The 27,411-nt window shown below is 42.9% G+C and overlaps 1 protein-coding gene across 1 annotated transcript in view; it reads right to left on the bottom strand.

Annotated features, from left to right (window-relative positions):
• Positions 1-22,781, bottom strand: part of CRACDL (CRACD like) — a 59,831-nt gene extending 37,050 nt beyond the window's left edge. Inside the window, exon 1 of the mRNA XM_042867442.1 lies at positions 22,673-22,781. The gene's annotated coding sequence lies outside the window, so the exon portion shown is untranslated. The remainder of the gene's footprint in view (positions 1-22,672) is intronic.
• Between the last annotated feature and the right edge of the window lie 4,630 nt (positions 22,782-27,411).

The following is a 27,411-nucleotide window of genomic DNA, read 5'->3' as shown; positions in this document are numbered from 1 at the left end:
TGTCCCAGTAACGTTCCCAGACCTGGCTCTTCCATATGTGCAGGCACCCAGATTTCTGCAGCTGGCTGCTGCTGCCAAACTACAGGACCCAATCCAGATTCATGTTAAGCCCTAAAGTGCTGACACTTGCTCCCTTGGGTGGACTCTCAAGTCCTGGCCATCTGTGTATCTGCCGAGGGCCTCCAGTGTAGAAGGAAAATATTTAGCCTTTTACATCTAGCTGGCAACCACACTAGCTCAAGCTCAAGGAAAATCTGACCCTGTTTACGTAGGGGCCTCCTTCCTTTAAACTTTTTTTCCTTCAGACATTTTAAACACAGTTGTGAGTCAGGGAATGGGGTGTCTAGCAGCTCTGTTCCCAGCTCTGACAGAAGAGTGTTACTAAGAGGATGCTGCAAAGCTCTGTGAACAAAAGAAAGCAGGGAGTGCTGGATAAGTTAACCTCTCTGGTCCCACACCGTCCTCTGAGGGTGTTGCTTTACTGCACAGCCAGATCAAAGCGATTGACGAGGCTTCTGCTGTTGTCTCCTGAAAGTTGCTGATATTGAGAAAGGCACAATTAATTGAAATGTGAAGCTCAAACAGATATTTCCCCTCTCTATCCTATATCACCTGAACACACAGTAGTGTGAAGTTACACACTTAGGAGATTCTTTTGTAATCAAGAACTTCCTGAACTGCAGAAAGATCACGCACTGGTATGGGTTTCTTCTCTCTTCTTGAATGCACATGCAGTGCTAGTCCTAGGGACGCATGTATAAGCTTTCCCATATGTTTGACATGGACAAAAAGCTTGAGATACCAAATCAGACATTCACACATCACAAAGCAGCCGCTGTATCAGTACGCAATGTGAGACTGGCAATTGTTTTTACGAATACTAAGCATGGAAAATATCAATTGAAACTGTGCTCACTCTGTCCCTGTGAGGAAATCAGGTCCTGAGTGCCCTACAGCCAGCACTCAAACCAAATAACTTCATATTAGAGATAATTTAAAAATACAGCTTCCGTTTTTTTCAGATCCCTTTTCAAAATGGCCACTAAAAAAATCCACAAACCTGCTTACAGTGTGTCTGCCCAAGACGTGTGCAGCCAGATCTGAGGCTGATGCCACCTGGCAGGCCTCTGCTCACATTAACTGGGGCCGTGCCAAACCCACTGCTGAAGGGCTTGAGCATACTGTTTACAGACTGCTGAAAAAGGCAAGTTGAATAGCTTCTGTGCACCTGGAGACATTTATTTCCACATTTGTTTTTGAATATGAAAACTGTGTTTCTTGTGAGAAACGGTCCTTCAGAAAACTCTCATGCCACCCCTTCACCAGCACTCAGTATAAATATTCCCCAGTGTAAACTGCACAATCGCCAGTGTTTATGAGTAAAGAAGGGAGCCAACAGCACACAGAAGAGAATTTCTTTTGGTCCAAAAATTATTTAGAACAGCACATCACTTCTATTTCTGCACTTGTCAAAGGGTTTCTACTTGTAAACTATGAAACAAAGTAAAAAATGAGGAACAAATCCCACTGTGCTAACAACCACAGGCAACAACTGCCAGCTTCTGCAAACAATACAGTTAGAAGAAATTGCTGCTTTCTATACCTAAAAGTGCAACAAGGAGCCAGTTCCAACAAAAGCGTGGCAGCTGATAACTCTTGACCGCTTACACATTTTTAGTCGCTCATTTTAGAAATGTCCTGAGAAATTTAAAGGCTGTTTGCAGCACTTTACAAACAGATGCCACAAGGAACTAGGGAAGGCAGTTCATCTTTCCAATTAACTTTTTTACGTACCATCTGCTGAAACTTTAATAAGTACAAAGACAGGTCAACACTTGCACGACTGAATGTTGTGCGTCTGTGTAACCAAGAAACACACTGCACCTGTACAAAACCAACCTTTAAGGCAACTCAAACATGAACTTTAGCTGCTTACCTGCATCCGTTCGTGTTTTGTCAGTCAACGTAACACAAAGGGCTACAGTTGCTTCAAGAGGGGTCTGTCACCTTGCCAAGTGGTAGCAAACACAACAGAGGTACTCTAAAGTTTGCACGGAGGATCCTGCAAAGCCTTGATCCTGTTCAATTTAGGAAGTGCAAGCTACATCTCATCAGTTATCTGCCACTGGGCTCTGCTCTGCCTTCCCAAAGCACGAGTGATCAACATCGCCCCGGTCCCTTCACCATGCGATCCCTGCATCTGGTGCCGAATGAGTCAGTGGCAGGAAAAAACACCAGTATCCCCCAGTTGCTAGGGAACAAGCGGGGAGATCCTGACCTGAATTCCTAGCGCAGGCTGATGTTGCTCCGGGAGCTTTGCTGGGTCCTTTCCTGGAAAGGCAGGGATGTGCTGACAGGTTGCTCCCAGGTTTGCAGAGTCTGCTGGGCAGCACCACACAGGGCAATGGGAAGGCAGCTGAGCTGCTTCTACCACAAAAAGGCACTTGTGGAAATGAGGAGTGCACAAGCAAAAACTGAGGATGCATTTTCTATCTTCTGTGGCAATTAAGCTTAAAAGTGTTTAATACAGAAATAAGATCCTTGTATCTCAACTCTTGTCATTTAGAGAAAGTGGGAAAAAACACCCACTGTGCACATGGCCTCAGCATTAACAAACGCAACAACAGAATATTGGATGTGGAAAACCAAGAAATTAAGGTTATCCCAGACACCTGTGCTACGAAGTATACAGTACAGACAAACCCACAGCTGAGATCAGGGAAGAGAAGTATGTCAGAAGTGGTGAAGATGACACAAGAAATCTGCCTTTTCTGACCCTTTAAATATTTTAAGTTACTGCCATGCCAGTGCATTAATTACTCTACTTAGCTTGCAGCCTCCTCAGAATGCATTTTCTAAAAGATAAAAGGAGCTGAAATAGACCTGAAGAGCTGAAGGACCTTCAGGTCCCTTGAATTGGAAATGGCTGACCCCAGTTGCCCTTTATGGGGAAAGAAAATAATGAGTCCTCAGATGCAGTATGAGATGCCTTGTGCAGAGCAGATTATCAGAAAAAAAGCCTGTTCGCTTTTTGCTGAAACCGTGCTCTGGGCAGCAAGGGTGAAAAGTAATGTTAAGCATGCCATATTTCCACCGATGGCTGGAGGCAACCAGGGGAAGTGAGGAAGACAAGGGGTATCACTGTGAAAGTAGTTTCTCCAATTCCAGCCAAATACTTCCCCTTCACACTTGAGTACATTGCCCTACAGTAGTGGTTTCCTCTTTGCTGGAGTGATGCCAGCACCTCCTTAGTAAGGTATGTGCACTGCATGCAAGAATCACAGAATCATGCAAAAGCCCAAGAGGGAAAGGACCCACAAGGATCATTGAGTCCAGCACCACCCAAAATCCAGACCCTGTGTCTGAGAGCACTACCCAGAGAATCAGCCCATTCCTGCAGTAACTGCAGCAGCCCAAAAGCAGATGACTATTATGATGCTTCAAACTCTTTTCTGAAAAAGAGCCAAAGCCATTCACTTTGATAGGAAAATTACACTTTTTTTGTTCACTTTCTTTCGCTCATCTTTTTTGCAGACGTAGGAAGAACTCGGTGTTTAGTCTCGTCAGGAAAGCACAGCAATTTCCAAACACCATAGTTACGAATGTCACGACCCAGGCAGCAGCAAAGCTGAATTAATCCAGATTTTAAAGAGCCACAATAAAAAATTCATTGCAGATAACCAACCAGCGTTTGGAAGGAGTAAACTGAAAATTCAAGATATTAAACATAAGCTTGCCTGCTGTTAATGAAAAGCTGAACATGTAACAGAGTGCTGAGGGTAAGCCAGAAATTATGGATCTGTGCAGTGCAACTGTATTTTAACTAGTACGAGTGTTCTGAAACAATTTTATTTATGAAAGGCCATCCAAAAATACCATCATCAGAAGGCAGAACGATGCAGAAAACCTACCCACAGGAACATCTGTGTATTAGATAGCACTAAGTTCAGGGTTTTTTTACTAGGTTCTTCCTTTACAAACCAAATGGAGAGGATTTCACTGCACTTTTTTCTTACAAATTTTTCCAAATTGCCTTTGAATTCAGTAACACAACACGGTGATGCTAAACAACAGAAATCAGAGGAAATAGAGGAAGCTCAGCAAAATGAAGGGTACAGTAAATATAAGCTTTCAATAATGAGTCAACAAAAGCAAATAGAAATTTCTAGATACAAGTACGGAAGATTTCAAAAGAAATAGAGAACTGCTGAACTTGAAAGAAAGCACATAAAGGAAAGCCTTTCTGGGCAAGGTTTTCAGATGTGAAATAGACCTTACAACTGCAAGTGGACTGCAGCAAAAGGTCCAGGAGTAAAACGGTGCCAAGTGAGAAAGCAAAAGAGAGAAAGAAAGAAAGAGCAAAGCAGAAAGACAGAGAGAGAGAAAGGAAAGCATAGAGAACTAAGGAAAAAATACTCCTGGATTTTTCTGCATATCAGGATAGCCATGTGAGTAGAACCAAGGGAGAGACCTGATGATGAAGACAGCATTTCAGGTAAGGGCTTTGTCATTGCCCCTACTAGCAAAGTTGCTGATCATTGTAAGGCCATTCATTTTTCAGCTGCTTTCAAACACAACTAAAATTCTGTTAAGACTTGAGAGAAACTTTACATTTCTACTAGTCAGAAAAAGAATGGTAAGTGAAGCAGAATGATAACAGGCAATAAAAAAGTGAAAACTGCCAAATAGTAGAGCACTTCTGTCTGAGAGCTAGCAAAAGGCTGCAGACAAGAGCAGCACTGCTGGAAATGCTGGCCGAAGCGTGAGCCCAAAATGGCCACATTGCCTCCTCTCCAGACTGAGCAGCACAAATGGGCAAGCAGCAAAATGGCTCTGGGTAGGGTGAAGAAAAGCCCTCCTGTTTTGTTAAAAGCAGCCAGTCAGATCTTCCTCTTGTGTCAGCCACAGGCTTTGTTTTATGCCAGCTGAAGATGTGACCAAATGCAGTGTGTAAGAGGAAGGCAGCAGTTCCTCCTACCTGCTGCACTTTGCCTGCAGGCCAATTTTAGCAATTTTAGCAAGGCACAATTTTAGCAAGGCACTTGCTAAAGGGAAGGTGTTCAATGAAAGGTTTGATGTCCTTGATGAATACAGAAGGATGCTAAAGTACAGAACTCATCAAACACACCTCTTACTAAATTACCTTTCAAAATTTGCTTTACTCGGCTTTGCGTTCTAAAGGCAATGCAAAGCAGACAATTCAACACAGCTCGAGTTTAAGCAGGGAAAGCCTAACTACACTTTCCAAGCCTCTCTGCCAACATCTAGACTTGTGGTAATCTGCAGGCAACCCAGGAGCACCTTGGTGTACACTGTAGTGCAGGACCAAACAGCTAAGGCTCAGGCAGATGAAGTGCAGCTGAGCGATGCTGCCAGCTTCATGCCACTGCTGCTCTCCCCAGCCCTGACATCCTGGCAGGATCCCTGCACCATTCACAGAGGCACAGGGCAAATCCTCAACCAATATTTAATAGGAAGAAACTTACTTTCCTTCTCAGTGACGAGAGGATGACGTGCCTGAAGGAAGCAAACAAATTTCCGCATGTCCAGGGCTGCCTTGTAAATAACATTTACAAGAGAAATAGTTTAAATTTACTTAGCACAAAAAGTACAGGGTGATGAATTATTCATCAGAGCAGAGGAACAGAAATACTGTCTTTTGTTAGTCTGGCTATGAGATACTCAGGGAAAATAAAGACAACCAGACTTTCTCAGATGCAATAACTGATCAGCAGCAACACTGACAAGTTGGAAGGAAACTTTTTTTCAGTGAGTTGCAACCATTTTCAAAGTAAATGTCTGAAATTGATAACACACAAAATATAGGTGTGATGTCATCATACACATGAGCCTCATTATCAACAGAAGCAATAAAAATTGACACTACAATACTGATGTTTTTCATATTACTACAGATTATGTTCAAGTGTTGGTATCATTCTTTCTGTTTAATGGCACATGGCTGGACACAAAGATGAAAACATTGTAAAATAATGTCCCAGTCGCTCTTTATGGGAATAATGGTAAGAGTTGGTCTGCCAACCAAACTGCCAGTTACTGGAGAACCTGGATTTTCAAGGTCATAGAATCTTAGACTCACAAGGTTGGAAAGGACCTACAAGATCACCTAGTCCAACCATCCTCCCATTACCATTGCTACCAGAAGCTACCAAACCATATCTCGTAGCTCCTCATCCAGCCTCTTGAACACTGCCAGGGATGGCTGCTCCACCACCTCCCCGGGCAAATGATGAACCACACTCCTCCCATTTTATCAGGAAAAAAAAAAAAAAAATAAAGCAGACGTATAAGGAATAAGATTCAGCACTGAATTTTTGTACCATAAAGGCAGGCTGGCAGCTGTGTGCACTTCTCAGATTATAAAAAATCCAAAGCACTGACCTGTAAAGCAAAAATAGCAATAACATCTGCTAGATTTCTGGGCTCTGAAATCACATTCCCTGAAAGCAAGTTTCCAAATGAAAGGCTGGGCATTTCTGTAAAATATAATTTCCTTTTCCAATGAATTGTGTTTCTCTTCAGAAACTTTATTTAATAGCCTAAGTGCAAAACCACACACATCTCCCTTCTCTGGGAATAAAAGTAATGTGGCAAAGTAACAATCTGTGATGGCAGCAGCACAAAGGCACATGTATTGATGCCTTTCAGAATTTGGAATATATCAGCCCGCCCTCCTTGCTTACTCTCTGTGTCTGTTCTTAGTCCTTTTCTACGACACAGATTCTTACATGTGGTCTTCTCAGCCCTGCAGTGGAGTGAACAGAGCTCTATTTATGCTTCTACATGAAGTACCATGGCAGTTTCACAAAGACAGAAATGCTGCTGCTTCTTAGGCTCTCTGCTTGGCATTTTGGTGTCTTATGTCTAAGTTCTCAGCACTGCCAAAGCTCTCAACACTTCACAAAATTTCCTACGAGGCCAAAGTCTGCTCCCTATTACATGAATTCCCAGCAACTCTGTCTCAGTTGTAAGCAGGTACTTAAAGCAAACCTTGGTCTCATCTTCTTCTTTCCCCTCATACATTTGCCAGATGGCTTTATTTAATGTCTGTTCCCTAGACTGGCTCTAAGATGGATTTTTTCCTCTACATTTGCCATCTGCTGGTCCAAACAGTGAAACAATACACTTGCTTTTTGATCTCAGAGCATTGATTCACTCTTGCTGTTGACTTGGCATTCAAAATAGCATTGCAGGCAGACAGGCAGGTCTGGACAAGGCTGCACTTGACCAATAGTAATTTTCTCCTTTCTTGTGTCTGAGGGCTATTACAAAGTTCTAAGAGGGAACAAAGCACAAAGCTAAGAAAGACAAGTAGGTGACCTGAAGCGTGTGTTCTCAAAGATGGAAAGGGACTGCAGAGTGGCTGTGGCTCAAAAGAAGGATTTGCAGCTCCCGCTATTGGCACTGCGTGGCCTTGTACAATGAAAAACTCTCATGTTGTGCAGCAGCTAACGGCAAAGAATTGCACGTGCACTTCCAAGAGAAACAAATGCTGAACCAAAAAAAAAAAAAAAAAAAAAAAGGCTTAGATCCTCTGCATTATTTTTTCAGAAACTCTGGGAACTGTCTTGCTTTTAGTGAGGAGGTAGAAAGAACTAGGGGAAAAATTTATGTGGATATGTGTCCTGTGCACCCACCTTTCACAGCACCCAGCCGAGGGAGGAGGAAAGAAAAGATGCCAAGTGGCCATCACCCCTTCTCATGCCTAACACAAGATGGTACTGAGCTGCCTGAACGTGCACATTTTACCCAGCCTCTCAATTGAAACTCAGAATTTTCCAGAGAACACTCTCTGGACTGCTTGCACATTTCCAAACACAACAGCTTTTTGTGTTGGCTGAGTCCTTTGAATGCTACAAGAATACAATTAAATAATAAGAGCAGTATAAAGCTTGGTGCTGTTCATACTTGAGAAGATCTTGAATGACTCTGGACAAATCAGAGCCAAAGCAATGCATGAAAGAAAAACATTTTCTAATCCTCTTGTTATTACTGTTGCTCACTCTTAAAAGTATTTTAGGACAGTCAAGACACTTATTTCATGACAAAAATATTCATTTCACTCTTGAATGCCACAAAAGACCAATTGTTTATCCCAACAGTCTAAGTGAATGAATGCTTAAGAGCTCCTATAGTTCATTGTTTCATTGTATGATTTAATCTGCCTACATACTTGTCCTTTGCTGCTTCTCCTGAGCTTTTGATGACACAGATGACATCCAAACAACCTGCTGGCCCTCAGCTTTGCATCGCACAGCGAAGTACAAAGGTTGCAGAGGCTAGATCTCATTGCATTCAGTAAGAGATGACACTATAGAGCTGGTATGTTTTAGTTTACTATGGTTTGCAACCTCAGTTACGCAATAACAAACCTACCTCACCTGCTTGGTGTCCAATGCTCCTTGAAGCCAAAAGGAAGATTCCCTAATTACTCAATGTCAAATCAAGCACAATTAGACTGGATCACAACTGAAGAATAAGTTGCACAAATTCTTTTTCAATGCAAATTCCTTCACTACTGAACTGTATTGCACTGCACCACCTGCTCCAGGTCTTAATATAACCTGATGCTTCACGTACTTCGTGTTCAAGGGAGTGGTGCTGAGAAACACATTTCTTGAAATTCCCAAGCAGCTTAATGTACTTCATGTTAGTGGCTCATGCTAAGCAGATTTCTGATTGTCATCATCGTGAATGAAAGCCTGAACATTCACTGACAAATTATGCTGCTTCAAAAAGGTGGAACAAGCAGCCAAAAATAATGTGTCACAGGAAAACATAAAACAGCACCAGAGATAGCACAAGCCAGGCCTGTGTTTGAGAGCTGCACTGGTACAGATGTTAATAGGTGCACTCAATAAAGGACAAGACCACACCACCAGTCTGCATATCCATGGAAACCACGAGAGGATCTCCAGGGGAAAGGAGAGGGGAGATGGGGAACAAAGGAGCTTTATTTCTTTTCTCCTTTTCATTAGGGCTAAATAGCTTTCACATTATATAGTGAGATTATTTAGGTTGGGGCTGGGCCCACCCCAGTGTAACAAAAGCAATGCAGGAAAAGAACAATATGGATTCATCAGGTCCCTCAGTCCCCAGAGGGCAAGGCGAGTCTGCACTGTGGTCCGTGTCTCTGCCTGCCTACAGCTACTGTTCCACCTCGGCTAAAGCTGATGCAAACACACCCAGTCACACAACAGATAACCCATTATAATATGCACAGTACGGTACAGTGCACAAGCCAGATGCCTGTTGGTTGGGGCGCGCAAGCTAAAAAAAAGAACAATGTCTGCTATGCAGCTATCAGTACAGAGTAGTTAGGTACGAAGTACCACTATGGCTCATTTCCCCTTGTGTATATAAGTACGTCCTGAATGCATTTATGACAATGCCATTGCATCCATTCGAGATTGTTAAACCTCAATCTTTACCGAGTTATAATTACTCATCAAAGTTATTTTACTGGCTAAGGACAACGTCCAGTGAAAGGACAAGCTGTTATTGCACAAATGATGAAATGACTGGCATCTCCTTACAATGCACAGCAATACCAGCTGCATCTGCCAGCTGCGCTGCTCCAGTCATCCAGAGGACACCTCCTTGAGTTCCTCCTCCTGCTGCACACCTTAAAGGAGCTGGGCAGAAGCACCATTTCTCTCCATTTCCTTCCAGCTGGCATCACAGCAAGAGGTGATTCTGGGACTGACACAGAGTGGTCTGGCAGCTGGCTACCTGTGTACTGAGCTGCCAGCCAGAAAGAAATGGGCACTGTCTGCCCTATTGCTGCATGTGCCCTCTGAAGAAGCAGGATGAAAAATTAGTGCAAATAAGACTATTGTTAACCATCTCCTTTCCTTGTTCTCATGCACCTGCCACCGATTTCAGTCTCTTCCATGAGTCTGACAGAACATTTTGCCTATGGTCTGTTCCTCTGGTTTGATCCTGGTGCAGGCTCTCACTGGCCTTTGCTGGAGTCAAGAAACAGAGACATCGGGAAGAGAAGGGGAGTGAGAGAAAACAGGCAATAAAACCTTAAGATACCCAAAATGCCACCTAAATGCAGCAAAATAGAAAAAGAAAAGCTCCTTCTCCTTTTTCAGTATCTTTTGTTTCTAATGCTATCTGCAGGATAAAATTAGATGGGCATGTTCTTTTAACCAAGTGACTTGAAAACCACACAGCAGAGCAAAACAGCTTGCTAATCTGGAACTAATCTTTAAATTTTACAGTGCCTTTAAGAAAATGGGACTTGCACAGTTGTTATTTCTCCAATGACATTTAAGTCCAGTTTGCTCTCTTAATTGGTTCTGAAAGCCTTGAAATTGACAGCTGAATGTGAACCATTTACAACCTCACTTTTACAGCTATCTGAAATCAGCATTGATTTATGCAGCACTCAACGTCTTCATTTCTCGATTAACTTCCATTCTGGCTTTCACTGTAAAGCCACCGTTTTCACTGATATCTTCTTACAGTTGAGATCATTGCAATAGCTGTATTCATTTCCTCCATTACACTCAGCTCCTCGTAACCTCAGAGAAGCTGCCTCCACATGCCAGAGGCAGGTTATGGCTTCACAGCGAACCTCGATTCTGGCATGCTCAGATCCAAGCTTTGACTCAGCAAAGTAAACAGTGCACTTTTCAAGCAGTTTGCACAAGGTGGTCAGGGCATTCTGATTTAATACTCAACACGCTATCTGACCACCCCCATACAACACAATTGATTACAACAGTTATGAACTGAAGTTGCTTTCTCCTAGTACCTGACAATCTGTTATTCCTAAGCAAAAAGAAACACCGGGAAGACAAGTTAAAATTTGAAGCTCGTTTTAAGGAAGAATCTTTGAAGTAAGTAGAAAATTTGCACAGTCCTATCCCACCTACAACAGCAAATAGTTTATTCTCCCTTACCGTAACCTATTAAATCATTGTCCCCAGATTGCTGTACTGACTCACTATGGAACATAAAGTATTGTAACGACATCACAGCAAACTCTTGGGTTGAGCTGATAGGAGCTCTTAGCTTTAGTCCAAATTTGATACCAAAGCAAACAGTTAATAGTGTTGCAGTTGATTTGTAAATTCCAACCAACTCATTCCTAAAGGGTGGATGGAGAAAAAAATTATCATGCAGTCATTTATGAATATTACGATGAGAACTGACTAATCTATATGTTGGTCACTTGTATTTTGCATCATGCTTTAAATATGGGCTACCAAAATAACAGCTAATCAGGTAATAAAAGCTAACAGGAAATGAGGCTTTGTACTGTGGACGTAGAGCTGACAAAATTTATTCCTGTAAGTAGAGGCAGGTGTGGTTGGAAAACCAGTGAGATACTTTTCATTAGAATTTGCAGTTCTTTTAGTGGAGATGGAGCTGGGAAGCCCCCAGGAGAAGCTGCCACCTCTGTGGTCATATTGTTCTCCCCAGGCTTCGAGGCCTCAGCCCTGCTGCCAACAACGTTCCAGCTACAGGGCTGAAGCCTGAACACCACTGCATAGGTCCAAAGTACTCCTGAATCTGACATGAAGATTCACACTGAGATGTACTTATCTGTACACGTGGCCTTCTGATGTAACCCAGAGTAGTGCTGCGATTAGTCAGTGGCTTTCATTCAGAACAAGCATGCAGTGCAGCTAAGCTGGTTATTAAACCAGACAGTTGAAGCAGCATGAATAAAAAGTATAGAATTAGACTTAAATGTTATGGTCTAATTGCCAGTAAGCCCAAGCACTTCAGCAAAGGCCTAACTGAAAGCTCCATATGCTTATGTGAACAGTGCTGAATTGTACAAGTGATGGTAACCAGCTCAAAGAGTAGAATTTTCTCAAAGCAGCAGGTCAGCTGGCATTATCCTTATCTATACCATGTTCACACTCTTGTCAAAGAGGAACCAGACTATTTCCTTGGTTCTGGTATCTCTAAAAAAGACCAACCTTCAGTCCCATGGAAACTTTCAACTTCACCTACCCAAAGGTTGAAGCTCACTTGAGATCCTGGAAGATCAGATACACAGCATTATATTATTACATCCTCATGATTTCAGCTTGTGCCTGGGAAAGCAATGTCTGTCTTCTTCCCTTATCATATTTCCATTGTTAAATTTCAGGCTAAAAAAAAAAATAACAACTGGGGAGAATTAATAACCCAAATTATCATTGCAATTGAGTTCAGTTTTACTGAAGTAATGGCTGTAATTCAGAGAAAGTGTAAAATTCAACACAGCCTCTTTATCCAAGAAGATAACAAGAACAACAGAATGGCATGTCCACAGAAGCAGCTGATGCTACTGGCCAAATGAGATGTTCCTTAAGATTGCTATTGCAAATCATAGAATCATAGAATCACTCAGGTTGGAAGAGACCTTCAAGATCATTGAGTCCAACCACAACCTCACCATACTACCCTGACTCCAACAACCCTCTGCTAAATCATGTCCCTGAGCACCACATCCAAACGGCTTTTAAATACATCCAGGGATGGTGACTCAACCACCTCCCTGGGGAGCCTTTTCCAGTGCAGATATCCGTATTTTAAAACATCAGGAGTGGTTCTGCTTCATCACCAGAAATAATCATTAGCTAAAACATACTTAAAATTGCCCGTTTTTAACTTAAGCTTTGAGAGTCTGACCTTGAGTGAATCCTGGTTCACAACCCAGCTTCTGATCTTGCAGCAGTTCCTCATTCTGACTTGCCCAAGCATGGTTTATTTACGCACATTACTCCATGTTCTCAAATGCCTGTGCAAAAGTGGAAGCAGCAGATCCTCCTTAGGTTGAGTTTTGTTGATTCCTCTCTTCAGAAAGAATTCATGATGGCACACCTGTCCAAAGAATCTTGAGAGCCACAACCACGAGGCCACAGAAAGAAGACAACTCTGTAGCCCATCAACAAGACCCAACATTCATAGGAGCTGTGGTATCAGGTCCCCTCTCCTGTCTTGGGCCCATTCAGTCTTCCATAGGAGCCAGTAGTGCTTACCACTGTGTTCTGCAGCCCCGCTTACAAGACATGTTACTGTCATGGGACCCAACACCGCACTCCCTCAGATATGTAGACAGGGGAAGCAGGTATCTATGAAGTTCTGTCCAGCAAAGAGAAGATCAGATTTTCTGAATCTCCTTATCCTTGTCAGCTGATTGCAATATGTGCCACGATTTCTCAACGTTAATCAGCTGTTTCTGAGAAACATGACACTTGTGAGGAGACCGTGTCAATTCACTCACACTATACGCTCTTCTACATATAAGACAGATTGGAGCTGACATTGAAGATGACCCACACCCTATGAAAGCCCCAGAGAAACTGCATAGTTATTCACTTTTCACTAGCTAAACATTTGTTAAAATAATTCTTGGCTTCCTTCCACAGTTCATCAGACAGATACTTCAACTCATTTTTTTACTCAACACAAACAGAAACAAGGGATATATAAAACTGGAGGTGTAAAATACTTCAATAGCTATTTTTTTTTTCACACCTTTTCATCCACATAAGGATAATGGAAAGCTTCAGTTATTTTTGAGGTCACTATCTCCAATTAAGAGCAACACATAAGTTTTAAACAAATCAGACAACCGTGGAACAATTTTAATCCCTGAATGAATAAATCCCTTGGGGGACCTGGCTGCAGAGAAATCAATGGGCCATTCTATTACGCCTTAGCAGCAAATAAAGCACAATCTGGCTCCTGCAGTGAACCTCAAAGCCACAAATCCTGTCATAAGAATTTATCAGATTCGTATGATCTATCATCAGAGCCTGGTTAAACCCAGAATGTCTTCTGCTTACAGCAGCTGTTGGAGCAGTGTTGTGTGAGATCATCTTTAGCTTAGGGGCTAAAATCTAATGCGGAAAAAAAGAACGCAGCAGTAAGCATTCCCAGGGCAAATAATGTGTTCCTGGGAAGCCCTACCCTTACTTGCACCCTGCTGCCCATTGACCTTACCTCTGACTCAGACGTGTCAGGAGAAGTGTCATCCTGGCAGTGGGAAGCTTGGCATTTGCTTCCACTGCCTTTCATAGCAACATATAAATGACCTCTCCTGCCCTGCTGACTGCAAGTGCTCTCTCTCCTTGTGGGATCAAACACAAATCATTCATACAGTACTACAAAAATATATTACAGCCTGGCACAGAAACTAGAACTGTGCTATAAAAAAAACTGAAACAGACAAAGTGATTTCCCCTCCCCTCCAATATAACTAAATTCTCATTTACAGTCTCTCAGGGCAACATCAAAATCACTGTGTTTGATACAACTGATACACTCCAGCCCATATCAAGTACTCTGTGTGGCGTGCCTCAGGCTGTGTCTGCTCTTGTAAAGCAAATGCTATCAAGCTGCATGATGATGCTGAAGCCAATGGCTTCAAACTGGACTGTTCCGCTCTCTCGGTCCTTGGAAGAGGGTGACCACATCCCAAGTGCTTGCTGCAAACCACCAGCAGCTCATCTAACTCCAGGACCTTGGCCAGGACTGCTGCAGCAACCTGAGATCCTGAACAGCTGCACACCAATCTGAATGCAGACTCCAGTGCAGAGATGCTCCTGTTGGGAACATAGGTTTATCATCCATATCCTATTCCTCAGACCATTCAGATCTGGGGCACGTATGCAGCTTCCTCTCCCTGAAAGCTAAATAGGAAAATAAAGTGAAAATAACACACACACACATACTACCCAGACAGAGCTATAGTACTGCTGCAGCACATCCACTGCTCAGAAATGTAGAAGTCCTCTGACCTTTCAGTGTTCAGATGTAGTTCTGGAGAGTCGAGTTTTCAGAGATGTTAAACACTTAGAGATGGCAGTCAGCACTGAATAGGAATCACTGACCATTAAAAAGTACAGTGAGATCTCCAGAAGGTTGAGTGCCCCCCTCCCATTGCAGCTGATAGGAGTCATATTCCTGAAGATGTTAAAAGCTTCTGTATAAGAGACGTGACTCTATTAATCTCTAGACACCCAAATACAACGTCTCTAACCCATTTTGCTGGCTTCAGAAAGAAAAATACAAAATACTATCAGCCTTTTCCTCCTTCTCCCAATTAAATAATACCTGTATGTTCTGCTTTGAGATCTGGCTTAAATCTACCTGTGAGCAAATAAGTGAAACTTCCATAGGAGCTGTGATGGTAAGCTGCAGCAGTGCCTGATAGCATCAGATGGAGGACAGGCAGAAACAGCAGAGTATTAACCTGGCTGTGAAAGGGCTTCTGAGGAAGCAAAAGAGAAGCAGTCAAAAGAAAGCACAAATAATTTTCACAGTTACTTCACTTCTTCACCAGCATCCTCTCACAGATGTGTGTTATGTAGAACTCTAATCTATGTTAATTTAAAACATCAATAGATATTTAACACCTCACTTTTTTTTTTTTTTTAAATAAAGAAACTAAACTAGTAAAGAATCACAACACTCTTCATCAATTTCTTCAGATAGATAAGCCGACTTCACAGTCAGCTGCAGCATCCTTTCTTCCTTCTTTCATCTCACTTAAAGAAAGATGTAAAAAGGAGCTTGAAGATAAAAATTTCACATGTATTGTCTACCAGAGTTCCCATTATTTTGAATCAAATAACCTCTGAGGTAAGTACATATGTGATGTGAATGCTGGAGAGCAGTATATGGGACAGTATCTCCTTGCAAAGCAAGCTTGCAAGAAACAAGAAATCCATGAATCACACATTGTATATTACTGACATAATTTGGGACTAAGCAATTTTGGAGGGATACATCTGCATGAGACAGAAAATGAATGTTCACCCTGCCAGAGGGGCTTAAAGCCCTCTCTGGGCTGTGAAAATAAGAATGCCTCATTTCTGTTTAAAACAATTAGCACACTGGAAAGAAAAATGGTAGTATGTACTGATACAAGTTAATATGGCACATTCACTGTTCCCAGAAGCCTTAATAGAAAGCAGGAGGGATTGAAATAAAAAATGCTTTTTTCTTTTTGTAGCAAGCCCAGTCACAGTTTTTTTCAAAGGTAACTCAGGTGCGTTGACTTTTGGAAGCCAAGGTTTAGATACTTGAACATGCTCTGCTGTCATAAAGCGTGAGCACTCCTCTCCAAAAGTCAGTGGTCACGAGCCACTTGTGAGGATTCACAACAGTCCTGTTCTCCTCCCTCAAGTACACTTGCCTTTCTTTAAAAGCTCCCTTTCCAGATGGCAGAAGAGTACTGCTGATAAGGACAGCGTTTCCTTCTGCATGCGTGGAGGATGTGCCAGCGCTAGCAAAACCCAGCTGCCACTGCTGCCCTGAACGAGTGAGCAAGGCAGCCAGAAGGAGGGAACTCTGCTCATCTGCATGTTCATTTGTGCTCACAGAGCGGAGGACACGCAGATTGAGAGGACTGATTGACCTTTTTAACCGGTTGGCTTAACTGCTGATCAGCTCCAACAATTTTCTCATCTGCTCTTTTTCATTCGCGCTCTTTTGTGCATCTGTTCCCAACACACAGTCTCTGTTTAGCCACAGACACCAAAGAAACTATTTTATTATGATGCTGCCACCTATAGCTTTTCTGAAGACCGTGCCATCCCTGAAGGGTTTTGATTCTGATTTACATTTATAAAAATGACACTGTATATCCTTTGAGCATTTTATCCTCAGTTCCACCTGGCCCCAAGAGAAATGTCCTGGGAACAATCTCTTGTTATCTCTCATTTCTGCCCCGAAGATCTTCCCAGCTTTGCCAGCTCTGACATTCTCTGATGAAGATTTTGAGGTGAAAGCTTACCCAATCTATTCCAAATAACAGAAGACATGCTGCAACACACTGCTCAGTCAGCACCTTCACACTGTGATGCAACAGACAGGGACAGAAAACAAATCTCAGTGTCCTCTTATACTTCTTTAGTGCCCTATTTCTGTGCACTGATTACAACCAGTCAGCAGACATATTAATTCTCTTCCTGTCCCAGCGTTTCCCTGTACAGTAAGTTCTCTCAGCTAACACACCAGTAAGGAAATGGCAGATCTCGGTGAGATGAAAACCGCATGCCTTCTTGTTGCAGAGCAGCAGGCAAACTGGTGGAAATCAGAATCCTTGTGTTCTGTAGCCCAACAAGCACAGACCCAGGCCACTTGGATGCTTTGCAGGGCTGTTAGCTAGCAAAGTGATCGCTCATTAGCGATGCATTAACGACTGCACCAAGTAAGAACATCCACAGCTACAGCAGCCAGCACTGTGTCCTCCTGCTGCAAGCAAAGGCAGTGAGAAGGATGGACAATATCTGCCCCTCTTTAACACCTAGCACCCAGGTGCTGATGTCTCCACGCTTTTGCCTCAAGACCTTGCAGATAGCTTTGAGACACCAATTTAAGGAAAGAATATCACAGCTGTAAGAATTCAGGAGTTGCTGAAGGGAGAATGGTTTTAAACTGAGACAGGGAAGGTTTAGGTTAGATATTAGGAGGAAGTTTTTCAGAAGGTGGTGAAGCACTGGAACAGGTTGCCCAAGGAGGCTGTGGATGCCCCATCCCTGGAGGCATTCAAGGCCAGGCTGGATGTGGCTCTGGGCAGCCTGGTCTGGTGGTTGGTGACCCTGCACATAGCAGGGGGTAGAAACCAGATGATCACTGTGGTCCTTTTCAATCCAGGCCATTCTATAATTCTATGATGCCTAATTTTCATGGCATGCAAGGGCCTGTTATCTACACATCCAAGGCCTTCTTTAAGCTACACATCATTTTGTATTTATACCTTCGTCCTTCAGTTCTAGAATGTTCTCCATTTTAAGAAAGAAAAAAATCTGATCAAGTGCAGGATCACATAAAACCCATAATTCAAAAAATACCAGCAGCTGATATCATTGTATTAGCGAGTTAGAAGATGAAACTCTTCTTTTGTTATTCTATTTTTCTTTAAATTGCAGAGTTGCTGAAGCTGCTATGATAAGAAAAGACTTAGAAGGACAAACTGGGTAATCCTTCCATCTTGCTTTATCACTTGCAAGCACAAAGGTGTAAAACCGCAGTACTTCTCCCTGCCAGGTGCCTTCAGATGGAAAAACAAAGCACCCCATTTAATATTACCTCCCTGAAAAGCTGGAAACTCAATGTCGTTCAAAACAAATAGACTTGCAAAAAAAAAAAAAAAGGGAAAAAAACCCTCCCTTGCTGTTTAAAAAAGTGGAGTTAAAGTGTATTTTTTATCCACGGAATATAATAAACTGTTGATGGAGACTTGCTTTGCAGCACAGAGCTGAAGCACTTTTTAATAACTCTGTGTACTCTCCAGAGTGTGTTTTCCCCTTGGAAATTCAGACCTGCACATTGTACCTGAAATCATAGGGGTAACCATAAAAGACAAAGTTGCACTTGAGTCCTGTCAGGCTATTTTCCTTAGTCTTTTTAAAGTGCTTCCATCTTGGTTTCATGATAGCTCCATCAGTTTGTAGAGATACATCACAAACCCTTACCATCTCATACCCATGGGGGTTTCTGCTCCCTCTCTTCACATACTGCCTCAGCTGACTGATAAATTCTGCCTCAAACCAGTTGACACCAATGAGACTGTTGAGAAAAGTACCAAGGAAATCTGTGTCTAGTTTTATCACACGCTCTTTGAGCATCAACAGGCTAAAAACTGGCATGCCTTAAGTAAATACACTCTATGAGGCTCTTTCAGGGACACTAAGAGGAAACGCTGACAAACAGCTAAAGAAATCCCACAGTGCCTCTTATCTCTGTTTTGACACAAACATTTCCCGACTCATCAATTTCATTTTCCTCTTCAATTATTTCAAAAGCTGACAGAATTTAAGACATCTCTAATGAGTACAGCGAAGCTTGCTTGAGTATGTTCTCCGAATGCTGATAACCTCCTGCATCCTGAAGGGCACCCCGACACATTGCTGTTGATCTGTTTCCTACAGATGCAGCAGGGGAAGCTCTGAGTTGCAAGAGGAGTCCAGCTGGCTCCAGCTGGGGCTGCACCAGGCACTGCTGGACATGTAAACCTGGAAACCACGGGAATGACTCCTCAAACCTCAACAGTATGAGAAACAACACTGCTGATTGCTTTTGCAGAAACACCTACTCATGTTTTGCAGAAACGTTTACTAATACATTTATGCTACTCTCCAAGCTGCTGTCTGTATTTCCCCAGGTGCTGGCAGACCCGTTTGCCTCTTTCTGAACTGCCAAGGATTGTAATTCCTCCCATGCTGCAAATCATCAAACAGATGTAGGCATTTTACACTCAAATTTTGCAGTACTGTGTTCACACTTTACAGACACCGAAAATCAAGTTACCCCAGAATTACTGCACTGCTCACAACATTTCCTTTCACACGTGTTTTTAGAACCTTCTATTTTAAATGCATTTCAGAACAGCCAAATACAGCCGTACCTCCTGCACTGCGCTTTGGGAGAAGCCACAAAATCCACCTGCAAAATACTGATCAAATGGCCAAGATTTTGCAAGTCACTGCACAAGCAGACCCCAGTTCAGCCCTCATCTTGTGGGGCAATCAGAGACTCATTAAGGTTGGGAAAGACCGCTAAGATCATCAGCTACAACCATCAGCCCATCACCATCACACAATGGAGCAGAAGTGGAATGGCAAGGACAAGGAGAATTACAAGGGAGTTCTGCTGACTGTAGGAAATGTCAGGATACAGGTAATGCCATCTTCCTTAAGGGACAATTATTACTATGAATATTTATTTCACTGTAACAAAATGGAGAACTGAATGGTTTCCTTCCACTTCTGCATAGCCTCTCTGCTCTTTAATAACAGAGAACCTTACATCTCTCGGTAGGAGAAGACTGTATGTTTAATAGCACGAGCACATTACATTTGATTGGTTTATGATTGAATTTCTCTCTCTCCTGTGATTGCTAACTCTATTTCAGAGTATGCAAAGCTGGGAAATTAGGTAACTTTTCTACACAAGCGAATTACAATCCTGGCATGCTCAGCCATCCTTCTACTTTCTCCCAGCGTGGATTTGCACACCTAAGTCAATGTCAATTCAGTGTTTTGGGTTGATACAAAATGAACACATTTTGGTTCATCAACACCTACAGTTCCAGGAAGACACTTCTAGATGCATGAAAATGTAAGATAAATCACCTGTGCATTGCAGTATTGGCTTCTAAGAAGCAAGGTCTCACGCTGCAGCTATGCAGGACGTGCTACACAAGTGAAAGCAGATCTACCTACAGCACCTTTGCGTTCTGCACAGTGGGTGCTTGGCAGGGTTTCAGCCTGCAGCACAGTTGCTTGCACAGCTCCAGTTGGGTACTGGCTGTGCTGGCATCAAACTGCACATGTGCAACCAGGACTGGAGTGAGTGGATGTTTGGTGAGGCAGCAGCCATTCATTAAATACTGACACAAACAGAGAGATTGTCTGTTATTGGGCATCGATGAGTTCAGTTCAGTCCTGCTGAGTCTGAAATGTAGCCTTGCTACTTCAATAAATATTTTTGTGAGGCATTTCCATAATTTAATCACATTTTTAGCTCCTCAGTAATAGCTCATTGCCCAGTCTGTTGTTACAAATCTCCTTCTTTTCTGTCCTTTGATAACCTCCTGCCATGACGGTGGATACTGAATGAATCAGCAGCCATGTAACTTATAACACAGAGCTGTTGACAGCCTGCAAGACAGGACAGCCTAAGGTGCCAGCAGGGTTATCATCCCTGGGGAGCTCAGGAGCAGGTACAAGGCATGCTCAGTCCTGCCTACAGCATCAGTGTTCCTGCAGGAAGTGCTCCAGGCTGGAGCAGCAGCTCCCTGCAGCCAAGAAGAGGCCCGTGGAGGAGCAGGCCATTCCCTTGCAGCCCACAAGCACAGCACAGAGCAGATCTCCACATGTAGCCACAGAGGAGGCCACAGGGCAGCAGTGGATGAGGCCTGGAGGAGGCACAGCCTGTGGGTACCCCTGCAGGAGCAGCCTGGGCCAGAGCTGCAGCCCATGTAGAGAGGTCTGTGGTGGGGCAGGAGGGCTGAGGGAGCTGCCACCACCCAAAGACAGGAGGTAGCAGGGGGTGGAGAGGGAGAAGGTGGTTTTAGTTTGCTTTTAGTTCTTGCTGCTCTGGTCTTTTATCAGCATCAATAAATTGCATTAATCTCCCTCTATCAGGTCTGTTTTGCCTGTGGCAATAACTGGTGAGTGATTTCCCTGTCCTTATCTCAGCCTTTGAGCCCTTTTCCATCATATTTTCCCCTCTCTTCCCTTAAAAATGGGGACTGAGTGTGGCTGCAGTGTAGTTCAGCTGCCATCAAGGGAAACCACCACCAATTAAAAACACAGTGAAAGTGAAGTTTACAAAGTTCCTTTGAAAACAAGCAACAAAACTGTATGCTGCCTATAAACTCTAGTGTCACAAGACAATTACCACCATTCTAACCACAGGAAGTCCCTGCCTCATCGACGACAGAGCCAAGCACACCTGCTCCCTTGCCTTTAATGATCAGCCAACTCCTGTCCTGACCTTCCTTCTTTCAATGATTAAAGAGCTCCAAGGCGAGTGCCAGTAATAATGGTACATTTTTCCCTTCTGCAATGTAATCTTTGCCCCTTAGAAAGTGCTGATGAGAACTTGCCCCCACTTAAAATGTACATCAAAACCAACCCGTATCCTGTTGCGTGGAAAAGAACTGGTCAGGCGTCAGGTGTTACTGCCACAAAAGACACGGAATTACTCCAGTGCAGAAATGATACACAGCCCCACATCAGCAGCAAACAGGCTTTGATGCACGCTTACTATTTTTGGAGGCAAATAACATGCAAGTGATAAAGCAAATGAGCATTTTAATGATGATAAATAGAGGAGGACATGCAGACCTGATGGGCGAACATGGCTTCCCGCAGGAGGACGATTTATGGGAGCTAATTACGGTACATCAGATTTATGGTGGAAAAGCAGAAAGAGGAAAAACTTGGGGAAGAACTTCTTTGTGTCACCTGGGAACAACCGTTTCCCTTCAGACAAATGTAACAGCAGCTCAATGCATGCTCCCAGGTGGCCTTTTTATGTCTTACGCACTGACATGTGGGCAAAGCCTGAGGCGTGCATGAGTCTGTGGAAGTTAAATAGAATCAAATTAGTTACAGGGAAAACACAGATTTGTAGCCGGCGTGAAAGAATGCCAACAATTAGCGCTTAGATCGGTGTTCAGTATACTCGGTGTTCAACATACACGTGCGTTTTTAATTCATTGTGTGGGGCAAACCCAGCAGGGCGCTGCCCTCCCACCTCAAAGAGATCTCAGCGGGGCTTCGCGTTTATCAGCGGCGATCCGAACTCAACGCAGTAGCCTGGAAATTTGTTAACAGAAGCCACGAACACAACCGTGAGAAAACCGGCTAGCGGCACTACAGCCCTCATGTCCGACAGACGTCAAAAGGGAACTCGCGTGGCTTAAAGACCCCTTTAGGCCGGAGCAGCCGGCGCTGTACAAGAAGTTTGAGAAGCGAGGGGGAAAGCCGCAGCCCGTCCGCACGCAAACGCCCGCGAGCGAACCTGCCCACAGCGCCCGCAGCTCCCTTCGCCCCACGACGCGCCTCGAAATGGCGGCGGTGCGGCCGGGATAGGGGGTCCGCTTGGAGCCGCTCGTCCTCCCGGGCCTCCCCGCACAGTCACGGAAGGCGCCGGGCGGGGCGGAGCCGCCTTAGCTCACCTGGGCCCCGTGTGAGCAGCGAGGCCGCAGCTCTCCGGCGGCGGCAGGACGGCAGCGCCCGAGAGGTGACGGAGAGCGAACCGGGCGGTAGCAGCCCATTCGCGGAGCCAAGCTGTGGGCACCTGCAGGCCGCCCGCCCCGCTCCTCCCCACCGGGCCCGGCCACGCCCGGGGCTGAGGGTGAGGCACGGGCGGCAGCGCCGCAGGCGGAGGCGGCGTTGGGCGCGGTGCTGAGGTGAAGGGCGGTGGCGGGGCAGGCCGGGGCTGGAGGACGGCTTCTGGGCCGAGTCCGATCCGGTCGGAAGAACGGACAGAAGTAGCACCTGTGGGGAGAGTTTCCCGCCTTGGACTGAATCTGTTTCAGTATTTTCTCTCTGACTTTCGGGCTTCAGTTTCAGTACAAGCACCTTTTTGTCCCTCCGGTGTAAGTCTGGGGACTGTGGTTTTGCATAGAAAACACAAGGATTGCCTGTAAACAGAGAACAAGTAGCACACTGCATAGCTTTGCTGTTTGAGGTGAAAGCGTTGGAATGAGCAGTGCTGTGGTGCTTTGCTTTTGTATAACGCTGGTAAGGGAAGCTGAAATGAACATGGAAAGCTGGCATACACTCGGTGTCAATGAGACATGGAATCATTAAGGTTGGAAAAGACCTCTCAGGTCATCAAGTTCAACCTCCAGCCCACCCCCAGCCCACTGACCATGTCCCTTTGCCACATCTACACGGTTCTTCAACACCTCCAGGGACGGTGACTGCACCACCTCCCTGGGCAGCCTGTGCCACTGCATCACTGCTCTTTGTGAGGAGAAAGCTTTTCCTAATATCCAACCTAATATCATTCAGAACTACTTCTAGAGCAGCCACCGCAGGCCTAGAGAGATATTCAATTATCCATTTTACTTCTGTTGAGTTGTACTACTTTCAAAACTTGCAAGCCATCCTGTCAACAGTAATTTTCAATATTACTGTGTGCAGGAAGGCATATCTGTCTAAAGCAAACCTGTGCAGCACGTTGTTCACCTGCAAGGCTGTACTACAGCTCTGACAACAATGCTTTTTGCTTTGTGTACTCTGTAATTGCTTGGGTGTAGGCTCCATTCAAGATAAAAATGTTTGTTCTTCCCCATCAGGAAATAAAATAAAATAAAAATAAATGTGGGAGAGCCTAGAGAAAAGTTAAATTATAATTTACTAGAGAACCAGGTGAAAAAATCTGTTGGATGGAGACATCCTTTCAGGCCATGTCTTATACATAATGCTTTAATTATAATAAACTTTATTTCCTCAGAGTTTATGAACAAAACAGCTGACCCTTGTCATGAAATGAGAATGTAAGTTTCAGCACAGTCAAAACAAATCCACCTCATCAAGCTGTTTTTCTTCTGTGTGGAAAGCATCCAACGTGTAAAATCAACTCTGAAATATTTTTCCACGTGTTTAGGTAACTGTATGTGAATGCCACAACAGCTGTGATTCACTCATCTTCATTCCACATACTCCCTCTGCTGGAAATGAATGTGAAAGGCCAGAGGATCGGAAGGAGAGATTGAGTGCAAGATACATTAAAACTAATAATAATAAAAGAGCATCTTTCATTAAAAGATCACACACTCCACAGTCTGTAGTGGTTGCAGACTGACTGATTAATGGGCCTCAGAGGACAAGGAAGAAAGTGAAACCATGTGTCACAGCTAGTACTTCCAATTCTGCCCTACATGAGGAGCGCTCTTCCAGCCAGGGACTAAAAACACTGTTTTAACACTGGCAATACAGTCTTAACTCAGATTGCAAGTTGCTAAAGACAAAGCTTCATTAGTGACCAAATGCAAAAATAACTGAATAAATCTGGTTTACTTTCAGTAGAAACAGCAGCATAAATCAGATATATAGTTTGACACGCTGCTGAGACGTTGTCTCCATGGATTTTAGGAAAAGCACTGAAATACTTCTACCCAGCAAAACAGTGAATTCCTCTTACACAGAACGATACTGCTGGCAGAGATGCAGTCCTGCATAATTAGTAGCTTCCATTTCTTCTAGGATAAAGAGTATATGGATGGGGGATACGAGATCCACTTTGGTTTTTTTCTTCAAATCCTGACAGCTATTTGCACTCAAGTAAAATAACTGCTGTTGGTAAATGGTAAGAGATTCCACTGCCAATAGCTGAGCAAAATCAATTGAAACAGATCCAAAACCAGTGGCTAGAAATTACAAAAAGTGCTGCAGGAAAGCCTGTACACCTTAAAAATACTATAGGGTCCTCTGTTATGCAAACAGATAACTTTGAACCATCACATAGTATCTGAGATCGATTTTAGCATGCTCTTATTTCATAAAAAACACAAATAGCATTTTCAGGTTTGCTTACATAAAAATATTGTGGTAAATGGTAAATTTAAAAAAAAATTAAGAAAGTGAAGTTTATAAGTATGGCATTGCTGACAGTTGTAAGTAAGAGTCACAAATATAAACAAATGATAAATACATTTTGGTATGTATTTATTTCCAAACAACATGGTATAATAAAGCAACAGCAATAAAGCAATAAGGAAACAGTCACGATCACTACAAATTTAACAAAGCTCAATTAACTCTTCTTTTATCTTTCAAGTTTCTGACTTTTCAGAGATCTTGCCTCTACAGTGCTCTCTGAATATCCCCACCTGAATTATTTTTGTTAACCTTGAATAATCAAACAGGAACTAAGTGCTGTCAGAAGTCACTGGAACATTATGTACTATTGTGACTGACAAAGCTCTCTTTGGTCCCATCTCTTTCCTGATGCAATATGCAGAAACACAAATTCCTCATTTCCATAATGTAACCCCGGTAACAAAGGCTATGACTTGACAAAAAGCACATTGATATTTTTAACCTCATATTCCCTTAATTGCTGAAGAATTTTGAGCTTTTACCTTCTGTAACATTTGGCTAGGGAGCACACAGGTACTGACTTTTTATGATCTTAAAGAAAAAAGTTATCATTTTTGTTATGGAGTATTTATATCTTTTATATATATATATTTAATATATATTTTTAATATATATTTATATCTTTTTCTCATCTTCTGAGATGATCACTTTCTCTTGTACCTTTTAGTAACTGCATAGTAAGGAAACATATAATGTCATTACATCTGATTCTGCTGTCTCTATTACTTCAAGCCACCCTCTTAACACTGGTGACTGCTGAAATGACTTCTGTGGCTGAGTAAGAGTCCCCCAAAGAATGAAGAATCCCACAAACTAAAACCAGACCACCTATACTGAAGAGTAAATTATTGTTACCTCGAGGAAGGTAATCCTAGAATTTACATTACAGATACATTTTTTTTTTTTTAAATACATTATTCATCAAAATACTTTCACAGGATCTTTAAAGAAACCTGTTCCTAAAAAGCAACATAGGATCATATCTATAGCTCACGTTAACATGTTTTAAAAAGTACTTAGGAGCATTTATATGGATTATGCTGTCTCTAACCATTACTTAACATATGAATTTTAATGCTTAGGAGTCAGATTGTCACAAACCAAACACATGTGAAGCACAAACGAGATATATGTTCAAACCATTACCAACTTGATTTTGCTTTTGAAAATAAGCTGGAGACCATTTTAAAATACTTTGACAAAGAAGACAAAAAAGATGAATCTATTGAAGAAAAAAAAAAGTGAAACCAAGAAGTGAGTTATTTTCTATTTTAAATAGGAATTACTTATCTATTTCTGAAGTCAGAGGTAGGGATTTTTCAGCTGATTTGTAGGGGAGAGTTCTACATTCTCTCTTGCATTTAATGTTGGAGAATGTGTAACACTGACAAATATTATGGCATGGTAGCTGAAATTCTGAGCAAGTTTAAGTGCCAGTAAATATCACCAAGCAGTTCTCATTCATATTAAAAAAGCTCTTTAATTAGAAAGTTAGTGCAATTGTAGTAAAATTGTCAGAAACTGAACACGCTCCAAGTATATATGTATATCAGAAACGTAAAAAAATGCACATCTCCACAGTTATCACAGCACTGTTGTAACTCCTAGCATTACTATTCTATTTCAGACAAATGAAGAAGTAGTTTAGGTTTTAAGAGAGGAAAAAAAGCCAACAACAAAAAAACTGCCTATCTTGAGATGGCATAGCACTCTTTTAAGTGCATTCTTCACATAGTCCATCAAAAATAGATCGGTTGCTCAGAAAGTAATACCTCCTTTTTATTTCCATGGAAACTACAGTAGATACAAGGAGCACAACAACACTATCTGATAGAGCAAATTCTCAGCTACAAAACCTTATTTTTCAACATAGTCACAATCAACAGCTAGGTGTTTTCGCCAGCAATGAAGAAGACTCTGTGTATTGCTCTAGTAACAATCTGTACCAGCTGCTGCCACTGCTAAAATGCACCACGCACCACCTCACCGTGCTCACATCCACTGTTTGGTCTCCATAAACATTCAGCAAGCATCTATGAATGTCAGTGGGTGTTATTTTTCCAGAATTCAATGACGTGCCTTCTCTTCAGTTGCACTTTCATGTCAGACACTGCTGTGTCAGACTGCCCCTCTGCTGCCATCTGTCACACAGCAAAGCATGTAATGGAATATTGGTGGGAAGGTTCAACCTCCACTGCCATCCCACCAACATCCGCCTCTGTCATCATGGGCCAACACCACAAAATAGGAGGCATTACTTTCAGCGTAGCCCTCACACTTTCAAATCATAACACCTGAACATAGA

This window comes from Lagopus leucura, unplaced genomic scaffold (assembly GCF_019238085.1).
Source record: "Lagopus leucura isolate 7727_CA_CO unplaced genomic scaffold, USGS_WTPT01 Super-Scaffold_100001, whole genome shotgun sequence".
NCBI lineage: Eukaryota > Metazoa > Chordata > Aves > Galliformes > Phasianidae > Lagopus > Lagopus leucura.
The sequence above is the reverse complement of the archived record's forward strand: the minus strand, read 5'-3'. Positions and strand labels throughout refer to the sequence as shown.